Source organism: Aythya marila (assembly GCF_965140915.1).
Source record: "Aythya marila genome assembly, chromosome: 5".
NCBI classification, from domain to species: Eukaryota; Metazoa; Chordata; class Aves; order Anseriformes; family Anatidae; genus Aythya; species Aythya marila.
This window is the reverse complement of record NC_139046.1, coordinates 34834931-34852840: the sequence shown is the minus strand read 5'-3', so window position 1 is coordinate 34852840 and position 17910 is coordinate 34834931. Positions and strand designations below refer to the sequence as shown.

Here is a 17910-nt window from a genome sequence, read left to right as displayed (position 1 = left end):
AGTGTTGTTGTCTGTTTTTTTTTTTTTTTAATGGTTTTACTATAATTATAGAGATGAGAGCTCTTAATCTTGTAATGAGTTTGTTTGCGTAATGCATTTACCCAAGTGGACTTCCTTGGTGGTGAAGCACAGAGCTTATGCATACTGCACCGGCTGTGAGATGGGTTGCTGGGGATAAAGCAGGGATAAGTGAAAAGGCTGCGTGAGAAAACAGTGTTGAGAGCTCTAACGCTATCACTAGAGCTAGTGATATGCTGAATGTATAAATAAAACCCGCTAAAATAGTGATCATTACTAGCTGGGGATGATAAGCTTAAACCAGCTACTATGAGGCAGTAAATTGCTGTCTCCCACTGCAGCTCTGTGAATGTTGCATTGTTGTCTGGGGCTGATAAAAACTAGAAGCAGAAAGAGTATTATAAGGGTGTGCCTGAGATGATGAGATGTTGGTTTGTAGCTGTACTTCTTATTCCTCAGGGTTTATACTGAGTGGTTTGCTTTGTCAGCCTGAACAGACGTTTAAAAGCCTTCCTTGTTGGGGTTAGCTGTTTTTAGTTCCCATTTAAAAATCTAGGTTAGTGAGCTGTCCCCCTTCTGTTGCTGAGAAAACCCTGGAGAGTGAGTGAGATAGGTTACTGATTTATTCCACAAATGTTCCCAGAACCTCTCTAAAATAAGCTAGAAACTGGAATGTCTGCGGTCTGATTTCAAACAGATATTTAAAGGGTATGCATTTTGCATCTCCTCCTCAGAGTCTGTCAGAGGTGTGCACATGATAGAAACCTGCATTTCTGGCTTGTGCCTGCCTCTGGGTAACAGGAACAGTTGGTTCTCTGGCCCAGAGACCTGTGAAGAAGACACAAGCATGCCTCGTGTGAACCATGCTCAGCTTGGCAACCTCGTATTCTCACTTGCTTCTAGTGCTAAAAGCAGCATAGTCAAGTGTGGTATGGCAATCAGATGTGGTAGCTCCCAGCCCTTGTGGGAAAACACCACCGTGCTTTCTACAATGTTCCTGCCCAAAATAGCAGGAGTGTTCCCAATGGTTGATCCCCTATTTTGTTCTCAATTCTCTCTGCCTTTCCTGCTTTTGTATATCCATGTGCATGAGGGAATAGTGGAGTAGAGGAAAACATGCAAGAGAGGGTCAATAGTTTTTAGGAACGGTGTCTCTCCATGTAGTCTATACTGTAGCGAGAGGTTTAACAGTAAGTTTTCCTGATTTAATATGACTCTGAAATAACCAGACAGGCACCATTTGGCTGAGTGCACAGAAGTCACTGGTGCTTTGATAGTGCTGATTGCACAGTCAGGCCCTTAATAATTTCAGAAGCATTCTTTCAGTGGAGCTATCTTCCCTAGAATATGCAAAGAACCTGGGCATGACTGGAAAACTGTCCTGGAAATACCTTGTCATGAAGTTTTCAATCCTTCTTTCTAAACCTGTTTCCTAGCATCCCCTGATTTTTTGAAATCAGCATCTTCTCTGGTCACTTGTCTCAGTTTCAAACTGTTTTGTTGCCCCTTATAATAAGATGTCCAGAATGGAACATTAAATTTCCTCTCCAGTGGGGCAGAGAGAGGGAGAAGATGATGGGACTTCCAGCCCCTATGGTGCAATGCCTCTGTATAATAGAGCCTAGCAGTGTTTTATTATTTTTCCCTGATATGTTGTATCATAAATTACCATCTAACATGTTATTTCCCTCTACACTCCTAACTCTGCTGTTTGCTGTAAGTGTCCTTGTGCACTGAATTCTTGTGGTTTGAATTGTTTTTCCCAGGTATGCTGTTCTGCATTTTTCCCAGATGAATCCACTCTTATTGATGTTTGCCTCTGCCTCCAGTTCTTCTGCAAGAGTTGAGTCCAGCATTGACTAAAGGTAAAAAAAAAAAAAAAAAAAAAAAAAAAAAAGAAACCAAAAAACACAAAATCAAACAAAAAAACACTATAGTTAGAATCTCATTGCTGTATTTCTCTAGTTCTAGTGATTTTTCATCGTTCTTCCATTGCAATTTACATGAGCATGTTTTTAATTCCTATTCTTCCTCCATCAAAGAATATTTTGAATCACACCAATCGTAATAATGATTTCCATCTTTCTTCATTAGAAACTCCTCTCATGCTACTCCTTGTTTTCACGTTACATTGTTATTTTGGTAGTGTCTCTTACCCAGATTCTGTTGCCAAGATTCTGTCTGTATCCAAGGCAACTTAAATAATTTTGAGAGTAATATAGTGTGAGGTGATGTATCAATTACTAATATCCAAGTAAATTATTTCTACGGCACTCCCTTTATACATCATTGTAATTCTGCTTGATTTAAAATGTTTGGGTGCCGTGCGTACAGTTGTGTAGACAGGGAAAATTCTTCCCTAATGAAGACCTGCTGTTTTGTAATGCTGCAGCGTGTTCCAGCCTGTTCCAGTGCCATGTGCATCACGTGGGACCTGGGCTGACAGCCAGTGCAAATGTTTCTTCAAGGACTTTAGGACATACTCTAATTACGTTTAGAATCTTCCACTCTCTTTTCATCTGAAGGATGTCACTCTTTCTGCTCATTTCAAAGTGCAGTGCAAAGCCCTCCATCTGCCATTATGAGAGGGCCCCACTGGTGCACTTGTGTGAGAGGCAGTAGGATGGCTGCCTTTGTGAGTGACTCTTTAACCTCCAGCTGTGAGAAGTCCCAGGCCTTTGAATGCTGTCAGAGCTGGCCAGTGTCCAGCAGTGCTTTCATCCAGTGCTGGAGATGTAAAATTCCCTGGAAGAAAAAGCTTCATTTCTCTGAGCCTGGCAGGGGACAAGGAGGGAATGAGTTGTGGGATGAAGCATCTGAAGGTCTCTATACTTGAAAAAAAACACAACAAAGTCTTGTGCCTAAATACTAAAAACTGGAGGAAAAAGGTATTTGTGGGAGCTATGTATGTGAACATGTGTATTCTCTATCAAACTGGTATTGAGTGTATGTGATCGGACTACGGGATCTTACCTAGGGGCCTTTTTTAAGGGAATTGCCTGCAAAACAGTATGGAAGAATAAAGGCCCTCATGCAATACTGTGCACTGGACTGCAACTCCTGTGAGGTGAGGACAGGTCTGTGTTTGTGTGTAATATATGGCAAATGAGCCTGCATTTGTGTATGTATATAGAACAGGCTGGGGGCTTTTCAAAAGATGTAGGCTCAGCCTGGAGTAAATGTTCCTGATGTGGGGAGGAAGGAGAGAGCCATTATCGTCTGGCCTGCCTTAGGCTTGCACTTGTACAATTTGCTGTCCTCTTCTCTTTGCTGTGGTCTGCGCCCTCTGACCAACCAGTGCTTAATTGCATGGGTTCTGTCTCAGAGAGCCACACACGATAACACCTTCTTTTCAACTGAATTAATTGTTCAAGAATAACATTGTTACATCAGATCTCTGATGAATTCATGAGCCTTATTGTCTAGGCAAGTGCATTAATTAAGTGAATACAGAAGAAAGTCTGGGTCAAACTTCAGAAAGTCAGACAGACTGTCTCAGTCCCTTGTGGCTGCTGGGATCATCCTGATGCCTGGTGTGACCTGAGTAATCAGCGTATTGTCGGACTGGCATGGCTCAGTCCTAATTCTCCCAGGTTCACAGAGCAGCGTTCAACAGCAGTTTGAGGCTGCTGTGGGTGGCGTGTGTCCAGGAAGAAATTTGTGTGCGTTCAGGCAGCACCCAGCAATGTCTTGGAAGTAGCTTGGGAGGCCTTTTGGTAGGTCACTTGGCATGCCGCCTCGGGGGCTAGGGTCACTGATTATGCTGAAATGACTTCAGGAGAGGAATGAAACCAGAGTTGATTATTTCTAGCCTGCACGACGTTAGAGGAATACAAGTCACCTTGAAGTGGTACACGGCTCAGCTACTGATGATAGTGGTAACTGGGGTAGCCACTGATTGTGATAACCAGGAACATAAAGTTCATGAACTCCTTTAATAAAAGATTGGATACAGGCGAATGTGGAGTTACTTGTTGGACTGAGCTTCTTCTGAAAGAAAGGAAGCCCACTTTTTTCCTTCCATCTCCTCCAAGTTTAGGATTAGGAGCAAGGAAAAGAAACCGACACTAATTCTCTTCTTTGCCTACACTTGGCTTATATTGCTGTAAGCTTGCTTATCTCAATATATGTAAGATGAAAGGCAGGCTGTACTCTTGGGACTGACTGTGCAGGACTGGAGTAGGTGTCTGGCTTGAAGAGTTCTCTTTGTACTTTAATGGGCACTACAAGGGCTTCCCGAGAGAATTCTTCAGATGAAAGCTGTTTTTTCTATGGCAGGCTGTGTGGAGTCTCATTATTGCTCTGGCTTTTGCTGCACAGCACATATGTTACTGTGGGGTTGTCAGCCCTTCTCCAGCGCAATAAAAATAAGTAGATTAACGAAGCAAAGAAGATTAGAGACACTTTGGGGAAGGGAAGGGAGGAGGATGAGTGGGAGAGAGTATAAAAAGAGAGCACAAGACTGAGAGCTAGGCTTCCCTGGTGCATGTTACACAGGGTGGCTATCTTTGTCCCTTTTGGGTTTGGGTTAGGCCGACCGAATAGAACTGATCCTGACACCATGTCCAAAGAGAAGCTGGAGTCACTGGTCAAGAACATGGAGATCATGCTCTCTGAGGTAGAGCAGCTGAAGATCCACTGCACCAAGCAGACGGAGGAGGTGAACCAGGTGGTGCAGGAGCTGCGCCGAGAGAACAAGGAGCTGACAGAGAAGTACGAGCACATCTGTCAGGACCTGAAGGAAGCCAAGGAGGCGATTGCCCAGTTGCAGGACACCAAGTTTGCCTTTGAGGCAAAGGAGCGGCAAGCACAGAAGCTCAACCGGCAGCTGTGAAGCAGCAGGAGAGAGAAGGAAGAGATTTCTTAACCTGGTCTAAGAATAAACAGAAACCTTTGACTGCTGCAACCAAAAATCCCTGGACTGGTATTATAAAGCAACCTTTTCCCTTTCTCCTCAGACTAAACCTGTGCACTGGAAAAAAAAAAAAAAAAAATCTTTGTGGAGGCAAGATCTCAGACACAGCTGGAATTCTGCCCCAGAAGGCTCTTTGTTAATGACTAAATACCTCATTATGCTGGGAGGGAAATCTCATTCCAGAATCCGTTGTCAGAAACATGAGCCATAGGCGTAGAGCAACAGCCGCCAGGATCTGGGCACCTTCTCATGCCCCATGGGGGTTGCACAAGGACAGAACCTGGGAAAAGAACTGTCTCTGCCTTGAGGCACTGAAGAGCTGTGCTGTGAGTGTCTGTCAAGACAGAGAGAAGGATCATCATCATCTTGACAGCCTCTGTTGCTCTGTTTCGTTGCTAGCTTTTCTCTGTGCACAGCCCAGCTGTGATGCTGCCCTTAGCTGGGTGTCAGCTTCCTTGCTGCCTGACACTGGAAGACCTTGATGAGAGCTAACGTTGTGCCTCGTGCTTCCAAGTTCTTTCTATCAAGGGCATGTTGGTCCAGAGGATCTTTTAACGCTCTTACAGTCAGTCCTGTCGTCTTACAATTCCAAAGTGAAGTATAAGAACTGGAAAGGTTTCTGTCTCAATTTCCATTTCAATAGAGCTAAATCTTAATGACTCCATGTTTAGCATGCTAGAGTTAAACCTCTGCTGAATATAACACTTTTTTAACCAAAGAACATGTTTTGGCACTGGAATTACTTTTCTTAAGCAGAAATAATGTGTATAAATGGACTGGGAGTTAGAAGGATAAATGTATTTGGGGCATGGGGGTGGGAATTGCTTGTCAGAAGTTTTGCTTTCAACTTTTCTCTCCTGTCTCTCCTAAATGGCATTTGGGGTAGTCAGTGCCAAGCCCAGCTAAGAGCAGGTGACTTTTGACTGCGCAGTGAATAGCAGGAGATCTCTGGGGGGAGTCTGGAGAGATTGCTGGGAGAAAAAAGCCTGAATGTTTAAAAAGAGGAGAGCTGGAATAGTTCCAGGAGGATTTTTCTTCATGTTAGCTGTGATGTAGTCAGCTTCCTTCTTCCCTTCAAAGCTTTGCTGTATTGTTATCTCTTCCCAGCAAGCTCCCTCCCCCAGCAAGGGCCGAAGTTTGGGAGAAGCAGGGATGCTGTTTCTATTTTTGAGGGACTCAGGGTCTGTGTTTCATCAGGAACACAGGCACGCTGTGCTGGAGAGGGGGAGGCTAACTGTACTGAGACCAGGGAGTCATCCCCGGGGGAAAGGGAAGCCTGGCTGCTTTGGTCACCCTGTAGATCTTCAGACAAGGGCAGAACAGTTTAGCAAGACCTTTTAGGATTCAGTCCACCATTAGAGAAAATATGTATAGTTTTGTCATTGATTATCAGACCAAGATCAGGCCTAGAATTAGCTAGTTATTGTTCCTTCTCTGCTCTGCCACTTCAGTCTGGGCCTGATCCAAAGCTTTTGAAAATGAAAATCTTCCTATTAATTTGACTGAGCTCTGAGGCAGACCTGAGTAGAGGGCTGCTATTTGTTTGGCAATCAGAGTACTGGGACATCCATGGGGAACAGCTTTCTCTGTGAATCTCTGTAAGTAGGAGCTGTGACAATGTAATTTGTTACATCCGTGTACTCTAAACTTCAAGTTTTGCTTTTTTGGGTAGAGCAGATTGGAGTATCTATAAAACATTTGGGAGATCAAAGACTGTCTTTTATGTTTCCAAATCTAATCTGAATATAAATGATCAGCCTTGACCCTTTGCTCCTTGCTCACCAGTGACAGCTTGGGGAGCACAAGAAATAATTTATCACTATGTTTGTTTGTGTAAGACCTAAAAATGTTTTCTCTGGAAATTAATTTTCTAGCCCATATCTTTTTACCACCTGTGCTTTCTTCTACTTTTTATATATAATTAACATGTAAAATCAACAATAAAAAGAAAAAAAACAGCTGAGGGAGCGTCTGTTCTGGATAAGGTATTGCCTCAATTAATGCACGTATGTGTTATTTTATGTGTGCATGTGTATGCTTGCTAAATATAATTATTCCAGTTTAAATCCTCTGCAGCAAGGAGTGGACTAATGAAGACCCTCCAGATCTCTCTGTGTCCTCAGGTTAATCTCTCTAAATGAGATTCTCTGTGTGACTGCCAAGTTCGCCCTACGCAATATTTAAATCCATGATACAGAAAAAGAAAATGAGATTACAGTGGCCTTCTAATGAGTTTCTTAATAATTAGCAATGCTCTAAGTGTCTAATTTTAAGGAAGGCTGTGATTTTATGTAAATATCCTAAGATTTGAGGTGAGACTTTGGGAAAACAAAGGATGCATTATCCAATGCTAGGAAAAAATAATATAATCCCATACACCCTTCCAATAGACTCAGTTGTATCCTGGATTTGCTTACACTGGTTAAACTTGGGAGCGGTCAGGCTGGTTTGAAATCAGTCTAAGTTCTATTATGTGTAGGCCCTCCATTTTTAATATGCAAATCTTTGTGCGTCCAAGTACAGTCTTACCAATGGATCAGTGCCTTTGCTTGGATCCTGAGGTGCAGCATATTGGAGTGTCTTTCAAAATGAAGTTTGTCTGGAATTAGTCACAGCACATGGAAGCTGTTTTCTTTTTGAACACCAGTGTTATCAGTGTGTGCTTCTTTTCTTCTTTAAATGGCCTAAGGATGAAGAGCTGGAATGTGTGTGTAGGATCATCAGCTTATTCAGAAAGTTGGCCTGAATAGAAGCCATGCGTGATTTGGATGAGAATAAAAATAAATACGAAGTGACAGGCTTACCATTTCCTTCATCTTGGAAAAGGATGAAGAGAGGTGCCTCGTTCTTTGAATTCAAAAAGCCAATTTATCTTAAATCTGCCCTGGAGAGCACAGAATAGTAATTGGCTTAGTTGTCAGGAAGGGACTAAGAGAAGGGTACCCATCAGGCCAAGTGTCTGTGATCAAGTGTTGTTCTGTTCCTGGAACAGATTATAGCAAAATACTGATGACTGCATTGTTTTTCACTGTTCTGGGCTGTATTAAATGGAAGCGTCCGAGAAGGGTGGCTGGATGGGAATGAAGCTGGTACCTTAATTACAGGAAATCTCTGACAAGGTGAGTGAAAAAATGGCTTGGAGAGAGTGTGCTTGGGTGAGGGGGAGGGAGCTGGATGATTCACATGAGCACATAAACTGATAGATGGGAATCCTGGGCTAGTAGCTCACACTGAACAAAAAAACATGTTGCTGAATAAAAATCAAAAGCTAGAGGTAACCTGGGATTTTTAAGGTGTACAAATAAAGAGGAGCACAAAGTTGTTGCTTACTGACCCTTAGGGCAATGAAAAGTGGGCTTCTTCCTGGAAAACATGAGGAAAATCTCTCAAAAGTCACCTAGAAGCCCCCATAACTTCACAAAAGCACAGCTCTAAGACCTTTGTGGGAAAGAGACGGAAGAGCCCTTTATGATACTTATTTCATTACATATCAGCGTTTCACGAAAACCTGCCTTTGGAAAGACCTCCAGATTTCAGAAATACAGTGTCTCTAGCAGAACTTGTGCAGAACCCAATGCTGGCAAACAACAACACAATTATTTCTGCTAGTAGCAGCACCTGTACAGAAGATGTACTTGGATAATTGCTCTACAAAGTCCTCAGAACTTGAAGAGTTCTTGGGTCTCTGGAGAGGAGAGAGGGAGCAGTGCAAGAGTTACTGCAAGGGGATGACAGGCTTTGACGCAGCTGAGTTGTACAGCAGAGCTGACTGGTGTGTAGCCTTGTAGCCTTGTAATGTACTTTCTGGCTTTCCTGTCAGGACTTCACAGTGTCTCTTGGACATGAAATTGAGCCTTCTTTCCTGAGGGATTAGCAAGGGTTTTCATTCTATGTACCAAGAGGCTGTGATTCAGAGGGTTAAACGACATGCCTATCCTGTGATAGTGAGTAGGAGGCTGGGAAGAACCCAGTTACTAGTGCTCTATTATTCAAATCTGAAAAAAAAGTTCAGATTGAATCAAATTTGTCTATTCTGCCTTTTCTTTAAAATATAAGAAGAAAAGAATTTAGTATGTCAAGAGATGCTTTCTTTTCAGAGTGAGATGAAGCCTCTTGTTTTCAGCTCCCTGTGCACTCGATAGGAGGAGTGATGTGCTGTGGTGTCCCTGATGGCAGTGGACTTGGTTTGACATCCCTTTGGCATTCAGGTATCAGCACGCTTACCCAGAATGTCAGATTACAGCTTAGTGGTATCACGTGCTCAGAAGAATTTGAGGATACGTCCTGAATAAAATGCCCTACGGCACTAGGCCAAAGTATGTGAGTGGCTGTCAGTTTCCTTTGATTAGGCTACAGCACTTACCTGAGAAACTGCATGTTAATTTGAAATCAAAGTGGAAGCAAATATCCTGTTCCTAAGTATGTGGCCTAACATAACCATAACATCACAGAGCCTTTCTCTTTGGCTAAAGGACTAAAGGAGAGATCAAGAAAAACAGTTTGTAGTGTGTCTCTGTACCGTGGTCTCCTGATCACAGTAGTGTCCTGGAAGGTTCAGATCTCCTAAACAAACTGAGCACAGATCCTTCACTTCCTTGGGAAAATGCCCAAGCCACTGAGACGAGCTTCTCTTCTGAAGGCTTTGTGAGTCTCATATGAATTTCTTGGATAACAGTGCTTCAGAAGCCAGCCTGAACTGAATTCACATTATCTCATTGAGAACCACCTTCTCTGAAAAGTATTTTGCCCGGTAAGTTATGGAATACCTGAGAATGGAACCTAAATTTCATGACTTGAATCCAACTGGGTTTCTAGTTGAAAAAACAGAAATAATGCTGCTTGCAGATAAAATAAAACTGATGATGCTGTAAAAGTGCTAGACAGCCTTAACTAGTTAGAGAGGAGCTGTGTCCAGCAAAGCAAGCAAATCTTTAGATATTCTTTGAAAACAGCCTCCAGCAGTAAGGAATCTTGGTGGTTTCTTTCTGTGAAAGGTAATTCTGGAGTATAATAAAGGAAAGCAGAAGTCTTACTGCTGACCTCTGCGTAACTGTTGAAATCCCAGCATCACAACTCCTGTAGAGATTGCTTCTTGCCAGAAGCACTTCACTGCTGGGATTAGAAGGGATATCTTTGTCAGCAACACCCAGTGCATTCATATTTACTGTGCATTCACCTTAACTGATTCTTCTGGATGATCTCATCCATAACACCATTGCCTCTGGGCTAACCCCTGGCTAGAGCTAGTGGCAAGAGGGAAATGCCTTTGGTCCTGACTGTGTTCACTCCATAGAGAACTGTGGGTGTCTTATCAATTATCAAGAGACAAGAATGGTCCTGAATCAGTGGATTATCATACATAATGGCACGTGATGAACGTAATTTCAACACAGGGATAATGTCCGTTCTCACAGAGAAAAGGTACACACGCAAAACATTCTTTAGAGCTGCAGGGCGAAGATTTACTTCGTATTTGCATTGTCTTTTTCCTGGTAAGGACGGGTCTTGCGTTCAAATCCCTCCTGAATAGGTTCTGGTTTTGTCATGTCTCTGCTGGAACCAGGAAGTATGAGCAGACTTTTCCATTTCTTCCCTTAATAAAAGGAGTTTCATCAGTGTTTCATGCTGCTTAGTTGCAGTAAAACTCTGGTCACTTCTTGTTATTTTAGCATCTTAGCAGGTTATCTATTAAGGTTTTATGGGGTTAAAAATAAATCCAGATGTGTTTACGCAGTATCTGCTTTAGTGCAGTAGGCACAGCTGTTGTTCGGATGTGTCCTGGCTAGATTTCAGCAGGGGCAGTCACATTTTCCCTGTTTCTAAACTCCTTTGTAGCCTTATAACTATCAGCAAGAACAGGAGAACCACAGGGACGCTGCTAAACTTGATATTTCCAAAAAATCGTTCAATAAGGGTCCTGCTGCTCCAAGAAGAAATTTTAAAGATCAGGTTTTTATAAATTCATCTGGAGTTGTGTTTTTTTCCCTATTAACTTTCAAAGCTTTAGGATTCAATTTCAAGTCTTTTCTTCCTAATGATACACGCTAAAAGCTTTGAACTAATCTGAAAGCGTGGTTTATTCATATCAGGCCAAGGGTTCAGACTGCTATTTGTGGGGGCTGGATATCATGAAGCTTGGGATATCATTGTGACAGCTGGCAGCATGGCAGTAGCCAAGAGCCAGTTAAGAGTAAAGGGTGGGTAAAGCAAAAGTATAAGCTGCTGGAGCATCTTTCTGACAGAAAGGAAGGGCCCACAAAATTTTTTCTTATAGAAAAATCTGATTCTAAAGGGGAAAGGCAATAGTTTCTATATTCTTAGACGTTAACAGTGTACAGTTGTTGACCCTTCTGACAGGGGGAACGTAGGTAGCCATGCATCAGCACCACCATTAGACGTTCCTCTGGGGTATGTCGTATCTTTAAAACTTTGGAGCCCCCCTTCTTGTTGTTGGAGGTACTGACCTTTTGTGCTGGTTTTCCTGTTACAGGTTATCCTGTAGGCTTTGTTTATTGTGGCAGAGCCAGCTGGGGCAGGAAAGTACAGGGTTGCTTTTGCATGTGTAAAAGATGTGACTTTGTTTGAACTCCGTCCCACATGGCATGTGTAACCATAGGATCCAAGTACTTTTTGTAGCTTGTACCTTTTGTAGCTTGTTGCCAGACAGGGATTGACCAGCAGGGATTAAAACAGCTGTAGCCCTTGAATAAAATTGCTTGCTGTAGTGTGTGTGCTTCTGTGTCACCTGGAGCATTTTTAACATTGTTAGAAGCTTCTTTTCAGTTTGGAGCTGTCTAGGCTTGTCAACAATTGCCAAGGTTATTGTCTCTTTTTATCATTTAAAGCAGTAATATGGTCAAGAAGAGAGCAGTGATACCAGTTCTGGATATTTCATTGCACATTTGATGTCTTCCTTGTAGATCCAGCATATGGAGTTACCTGAAGGCAGAAGCTTCAGCTTTCCTTTTGAAAGCAAGGTTCTCTTTCTTATAGTTTCAAATAAACTGCTGATGAAAAAGGACTCTAACACTGGAAGGCAAGCAAAAAGACCAACCCATACCCGAGACTTTAAAGATTTTGTCATAATCTTGGAGACTTCTGTCATAGTAATTTTTTAAGCAGGGTTGAAATGCTGACAGCTGTTATAATTGCTGGCCAGAATCTATTTTTATAGATCAGTGACCTTTGTATTTCAATATTTTATACTAAGCAGAGGAAAAAATCAATAGAGGGGAAAAATAATCTGTTTTCTAGATAAAACAACAACAGCAACACGTAAGTTGTTATGCAATGATTTCTCCACTATCCACATGATTAACAGCACAAGTTTTTCTTGTAATGCATCCAGCTAGATTTGTGTTCCCTGTACAGTTTTTCTATTGCTAAATTGTTCCTTCATGGGATTTTTCAGAGGGTATCTGAATTGCATGGCATTTGTTAGAGGCAAAAACAGAGAAACCTGAGCTGCCATTGTCTTTGGTTAAATTCATATCTGTATCCAAAGTGCTGGTATTTTCAGACTTTGGGAATCTGCTTAACTCTGCCTAGAGCCAGATCTAGCTGTGAATTGTGTTTCAGTTCAGACTTCCTTTGGTCAAAAGAGTATCTGTGAACTGTGAGTCTGGCTTTAGTTTTAAAGGAAATGTTAAATTAACTAATAGAGTTAGGAACTTACAGAAATGAGTACCAAAGGGATCTGTGGATAACTGTCTCACTTTTGATATGCTGCCTGCAGCTAAAATACAACTAGTTATAAAGGGCTCCACCCCTTTAATAACTTAAGGCACAGTTTAGAGCCAATGTGTGTGCTCACAACACAGACTACAGGAGCTAGAAACAACTCCACATCATGCATGCACACATGCATGATTACAACTCTGGCTTTTCCAAGCAAAAGCAAAAACACTTGTGAAGAAACTTAGAGGCCGAAGGGGTTAAATGAAACCCAACTCTCCTTTTCCTGTGCAGTAAGGATTAGTAACCAAACAGAAGCTGGAGAGAAGAGCATGTTAAGAGCCACCGTTTGAACCAGAACGATAAGAAAGTGGTTTTTGCAGCTTGACTACAGTGGTGTCAGTCCCTCCAACTTTTGCACTCACCTTGCACAGGTACACACAGAAGGTAAGAGTTGACTTTGTGTCCTGGGCTGTCTCCTGATTCTTCTCCCTGGACATCTATTTTGTTTTCAGTCTTTTCAGTGCTGCTTTTTTTTTTTTTTTTTTTTTTTTTTTTGCATGTGTTTTTTAAATTATTTATATATATACGTTTTGTTCTTTTTTTTTTTTTTTTTTTTTTTTTTTAACTGTCTTTGATTTCCCACCATTTTTTCCCTTTGATTCAAACACGGGAGAGGACAGACCAGAGTCCCTGTGACTGCAAAACTGGATTTCCTAATAGGGAGGGAAGAAGACACTTCATGTATTTGGTGAACATTAATCCCTTTCACTCACAGTTAATTATACTGCAACTTAATGTAATCCAAGCTGTTCCTGACATTGTGAGTGGGCAGAGCAGGAGGTGGAAGGGTCAGGTAGCAGTTTGATAGGATGCAGGACAAGCCCGCTGGGGGGCAGACACATGTGCTCTGCCAGCAAGAATGCAGAAAGACACAGGTAGCAGGGCTATTAACTGGAGAAATATGACTTTTGCTGATAGGAGTAAAAGCCTGCCCAGGTGCTAGGACTAAAACCCCCTATCTACCACCCCCGAGTGCTCAGCTGCTTCTGATGATGTGCTAGCAGGGCAGGGTGCTGAGGGGAGGGATGTCCTGATCAGCCAGCATTGCTTTCAGCTGGGTGAGGCAGGATCCATTTTGGAGGCCATCTCCAACCAGTGATGCTGTCCAAATCAACGGGCCTGCTTGTGAAAAGGGATGTTTATAGGACTGGATCTCATCCCTGAGGATGTTTGGCATGTGAGGCAGGCCAAGAAGCTGCTTAAGGGATCTGTACTGGAAAGGAGATGGTAATGGGTTGGCAACAACGTGGCAGGACAGTAGATTTGCCCAATGCCCAGGTGTTCCTTGGGGGTGGCCAGGTGGAGGTGAGTAGCCGTTGCTTACAAGCTGAGTTTCAAAGCTTTGACAAAGTTAATGTTGGTCTCGAATTGAGTTCCTAGGGCTAGGAATAACTGCTGCTAGTACCAAGGTCAGGGAAATGGTAAATTTATTTAGGTCTATTTGTAGAGACCCTAAAGAGGGCTTGTAAACACCTTGTCTATTACTTTTTGAAGTATCTTCACAACACTTTTAAAGTTGTTTTTTTGCTTTGTTTTGTTTTTTAATCTCTTCTGCTTTGCACTTATGAGGGCCCTTCACCAGCTTCTCTGCAAGCTGGCTTGCAACTTGTATGTTCTTCTCCTGGTCTCTTAGAGATGTGCCATCCTCCGTAATGCCGGAACATTTCCTAGGCTCTGTAAATAGAGTAGCCATGAAAAAAACTTTCTTTTGGAGGTGCAGCTTGAAATGCTACACAGTCAAACGTGTATTGGACAGCCTCATACTTGAACTTCCAGGACAAATTTTTACTGTTACTAGGAGCAAAGGGAGGTGTTTGTGATGTGCGATGAAAGTAGATAGGACCATGCATCTTTGGCATGGCACTAGCTTAAACTAATGCTTGTTCACATTAGTAAACAGAATGATTAATAAGATGGAAAAAAATATTAAAGCATGTAGCATATTTGCTGTCTTCAGATGTTTTGCTTTTAGCATTTTTTCCTTGTCCAGTGTGAAATAATTGAGGCTTCTTTTTTCATGTGCACTCTCAGGTTCTTACACCCCAGGGATTATCCTGGCACCTCAGAGGTGTTTGTTTTTAAAATATTTTCTGTAGCATGTGCATATTCTGTTTGCTAGTAAACTGTACCGTCTGTTGCTTTTGAGAAAAGGTTTTTGACAAAGGATTTGAGGTGACTTTTTTGTTTGCTGCTCTCTCCATGGTAATATATTAAAAATGATATTAAGTATAAAACAAATGAAGTTGCTTTCATTTTAAGGGGAAAGAAACAATCATGGGTGTAGAATGGATGATCTTAAATGCTGCTGTTCAATGAGTGATAACCTTCTGATGCTGATCCTCTGTCTCTGTTTTGGGGATTCTCTCTCTCCCCCTCCTCTTTTTGATCCAGTCACTTACCAGCTTGGTAAAAGATCTAGTTACTTAAGGGATTACTTGCCTCAGAAAGTTGGCACCAAGATTCAGTTGGCATCTCTGAATGGTTGTGTCCCGACTTGTTGGAAAGGTTTAGGAAATGGAAAAGGAAGTATGTTGTTGCAACTGTTTTTCATGGTGGTAATTGAGTTTAGTTATTAAAGTGTTGTTTTTTTTTTTCCTAAAGAAACATGGGTGTTCTTTTAAAAGTGGGAACTTGCAAAATAAATAAACATATAAATAAAAATCCAATCTTGATTGAGGTCCCCTTCTTCTGAATGTAATGTAAATAAGGCAAAATAATATTCTATGTCTTAGAACAGGTAGGGCTTATGCTGGCAAAAGTCCTTCTCTTTGTTCAGAGGAGGGTTTCAAATGTTACCCATTTTATTAGATCTTGTATGTACTTTGTGACTCATTGGTACACAGAATATAATATTTTTTTTTTATAAGGGGAGCTATTTTATAAGGTCTGCTATTTTGTATAAGGACAACACCTAGAATCCATCAGATACAATTTCAGGTGTTCTCATGATTCATGTTATAGCCTTGTCATTAGCTGATCCAAGGGGGAACTGTTCTTCTAGGGGCATATTGATGCTGAGTGAACTACAGAGGAAATTAGTTGCTTTGCTCTTAGGTCTGTGAGAAGTATTATATAAAACTGATGATAAACTCCTCAGAGTACCTAGCATAGCTATGAAGACTAGACAGTGATGGATGATTGCTCTTGTCTAGTACAGTCATTTGTGGTTATGCCCATGGTGTGATGGACTTGTCAGAATAAATTTCACATTTCACAAATCATTTCACTGGAAATGATACTCTGTTGGATAGTTTCACTGTCTCATTTTTTAATCTCTGCTGTTGGATTGGAAATATGATTTGTTGTGGTCCAGTATCTTGTCTTGGCTGATGACTAACAGCAGTTACTAGATGTGTGAGGAGGGCCTTTAATACTAAAGGATTTGAGTGGGTAGGTAGTCATACACATACTCTATGTACAGACCACTTGTTCATGCTTTCTCACACAGTAGCAAGCTCAAACTTTCGTGACATGCAGACATGATGTATGGAAAACAAGTACTGTCAAAAGATTGTTTATTTCTCTGCTTAGCTCTTAAAGCAGTAATTGGAGGTTCTGGTTTGGGTATCTGTGGGAGAAAACAGCTTGAGAGCAAGGAACCGATTTATTTTTAGATCCTACTGTTGTCACTTTGCTGTGATCACACAGTTGAGCATGTGCTTCCTTTCAGTTCTCTCCAGGCACTGCGGTGTGATCACACTCTCCTAAGATCATTTTTATGAAGTTAATTTTTAGTGACAGATGAAAGATGCTTGGCTGATGTCTTTAGAGACTGCAGCCCTAATTCCCCTAGTACAGGTTCTGCTTCCTAAGTTTGTTAGTCAAAAGTTTTTTTGCCTTTTTTTTTTCCGCATTTCTTTTGGTTCTACTCACTTTCATCATCTTTCCCTTGCATAGTAATGTAAATAAGCCCACTGACTTCTCTGGGGAATTTCCTGCTTCATACAACTGAAGATATGTCTGCATCACAGTCAGCAAGGTTGGTTCCTTCGGGAACAGTTGTACCCATGCTAGTTTTGCATGCTTGGCATGTTTGCAGATATCTACAGGTAAAACTGAGTTAGCTTTTTCTTCTTTCTTTCTTTTCTTTTTTTTTTTTTTTAAAGTAGATTAGATGTGGAGGTAGCAGCAATGAAAACATGCATGAAGGTCAGGGTAAATATTCTCATGTTTTCCTACTTACATTGTTGTTAGTCCCCAGACAAATTTATTTAATGGTAATTTATTTAAAGGTAATGTTCCCTAAGTACACTGCAAGCATACTGTTGAATGTGGTGTTAACATACTTTCAGAAAAGAGAAGCATATCTTGCAAAAAGGCAGAAAACACTTTGTATTGTTTTAAAGATTTCTTTTAAGATAACCCTGGCTTTTTTTTTTTTTTTTTTTTTTAAACCTATCGCACAACTCAAAAGATTGTCACATTGTTTATTGGGGATGGAATGAATTTAAATAAAATTGGAAATAGTTCTCCAGCATTGAAATCCCTTACTTTCCTAAGGAATTCTCCAAAATTTGAATTCAAAGGGGTTAATATCAGCTGGCTAGTGTGCTTATAAACAGCAGTAGTGCTGAGTGTCAATATTTCAGATCAGGCTAAATAATTCATATAAGCAAAGCCTGAGTTTTAACAGGGTAGTAGTCGATCCAGAAGGTCATTAGACATTCCTCTTCAGTTGTTAGTGTCTGGGATATTATATCCTTGTCATGTGTTTTCCATAGGCAGAGTGTGGCTGCTTGTTGCAATGTCTAAATCAGTCTGCATGCACTTGTCTTTATCCCTATTTGCTCACACATTTAATTAACAAATAAGGACAGTGAGACTACCAAAATAGAAGGCAGAATCCTATCTTCTTACAATGAATTTCTATCTGCAAACCTAATTGGGGAAGTCTGGACACAGAAAATTGAATCTCAACTGATATTAATTGGTACATAGCTGTCCTTATGAAATACTTCATTATTTCCTGCAGAGGTCTAGCAGAGTGACTGCATTTACTTGGAAGATGCAGCTCCAATAACATCAATTTTAGATACTTCATTGTGGATTTTAGAGATTGGGAAAGAAGTAGATGTGCCTTTTCCCCGCCCCCTGATAGGGTGTGGTGCGATGCCTTGCTAGAGTTTGTGTGGTTTGCAGTCTGATCTCTGCAGTCTGATTTTTCAGCTTCTGTGATTTCCATATTCAAGATAAAGCCATATGGCACAGGCTACTGTAGCTTCCCTGGGTGTTGCTGAACT

General features: G+C 41.3%; 1 protein-coding gene across 7 annotated transcripts in view; it reads left to right on the top strand.

Annotated features, from left to right (window-relative positions):
- The first annotated feature begins 1721 nt into the window (after positions 1-1721).
- PAPLN (papilin, proteoglycan like sulfated glycoprotein) overlaps positions 1722-17910 on the top strand; it is a 62199-nt gene continuing 46010 nt past the window's right edge. For 5 of the 7 annotated variants that reach the window (XM_082761275.1, XM_082761274.1, XM_082761272.1 and 2 more), the window contains exon 1: positions 12774-13054. The gene's annotated coding sequence lies outside the window, so the exon portion shown is untranslated. Of the gene's footprint in view, positions 1884-7916; positions 8053-12773; positions 13055-17910 lie in introns of those variants that run through there. The other 2 variants (XM_082761271.1, XM_082761270.1) reach the window with 2 other exon arrangements.